Raw genomic sequence first — 1,723 nt, 5'->3', positions numbered from 1 at the left:
TATAACTAGTTTCTTCGTAATACAAAAAAGCATTTAACCATCACTTGCACAGATTACATGAAAGATTAAGTCTTTACACAAAACAATACAACATTCAAAAGTTATATTGTCTTAATATATGTGTATTTGTTATACGTAATTTTGCTCCATTATGTTGAGTAAATTGGACAAATTTTTTTTTCACAATTTGAGTAAATGGTCAGTGGACAATTCCAAACCTCTGAAGAAAAAAAATCTGCATGACTAGAAGAAAGAAAGAAAATGTGGAAAGTTTGCTTAAGATTATGGAGATGAGTTGATAATAAAGGATCAGGTCTTGCAGCAGAATAGTATTTTGTTAAAAGAGATGGCTTCTATTATGAACTGTGTGTAGGACCCTCTTAATGTGAGTGACAGGTGGTCGTGGTGGATTGTGTTTGTGTTTGGGGGAGGTCTTCATTGAAGCAGGTAAGAGGGACAAGCTGGGCTATAAATCAAAAGCAATCTACCCAGCACTGTCACCTGCTGATTGGAAAACCAACACTGGTGGCAGAAAATGCGAATTAATGGTGACCTTCAATGAGGTACAAGCACCATGCTGTGGGCCTATCCGCTGTCTTCTTCTGCCTTTATAGCCCCTCTAGACTGTTGAACCTTCATGGTCTCTCTGATTTAGGTATTCGTCGGTAGCAGATGTTTTGCCTCACCACTGCAACAACAAATAAGACGGAAACGATGCAAATCAAATTTCATCTGCATGGTTAAAGACTTGTTTTCTTCGACCTGAACGTGCACTGGTGTAATATCATCGAGAGTATGTGGTTCCAATTTAGCTGTATAATGAAAAATGGGGTCCTCAAAGCGGACTAATCACTGACATTATCCTTGAGGGACCACTATGACATCAGTGGCCTTTTTATGAAGGCATTGACACAATGTGTATACATAGGTGTGTGTTATGTGAGATGCCATTCCTACATGAAAGCAAAGGTCATCAGTGGAGCATGGAAAGGAGCTCACCAGGCCAACTGGAGTCAATGGGTCAGCATTAGAGGAAAGGGAGGGAGGTCTGATTCAGCACTCTGCTCAGAGTACTAAAGGGGGTGGGGGTGCATAGAGAGGCAATTGAACCGTTGCCTTTTATGAAATTGTAAAAGGAAGGGTTATTTCTGCGTGTACAGCGTGGCAAAAAAGTATTTAGTCAGCCACCAATTGTGCGAGTTCTCCCACTTAAAAAGATGAGAGAGGCCTGTAATTTTCATCCTAGGTATACCTCAACTATGAGAGACAAAATGAGAAAAAAAAAATCCAGAAAATCACATTGTCTGATTTTTAAAGACTTTATTTGCAAATTATGGTGGAAAATAAGTATTTGGTCAATAACAAAAGTTCATCTCAATACTTTGTTATATACCCTTTGTTGGCAATGACAGATGTCAAACGTTTTCTGTAAGTCTTCACAAGGTTTTCACACACTGTTGCTGGTATTTTGGCCCATTCCTCCATGCAGATCTCCTCTAGAGCAGTGATGTTTTGGGGCTGTCGCTGGGCAACACTGACTTTCAACTCCCCCCAAAGATTTTCTATGGGGTTGAGATCTGGAGACTGGCTAGGCCACTCCAGGACCTTGAAATGCTTCAAAATCTCACGATACATGGCCCCATTCATTCTTTCCTTTACACGGATCAGTCGTCCTGGTCCCTTTGCAGAAAAACAGCCCCAAAGCATGATGTTTCCACCCCCA

This window comes from Notothenia coriiceps, unplaced genomic scaffold (assembly GCF_000735185.1).
Source record: "Notothenia coriiceps isolate Sejong01 unplaced genomic scaffold, NC01 NC01_scaffold00024667, whole genome shotgun sequence".
NCBI lineage: Eukaryota > Metazoa > Chordata > Actinopteri > Perciformes > Nototheniidae > Notothenia > Notothenia coriiceps.
Note: the sequence above shows the minus strand (reverse complement) of the source record.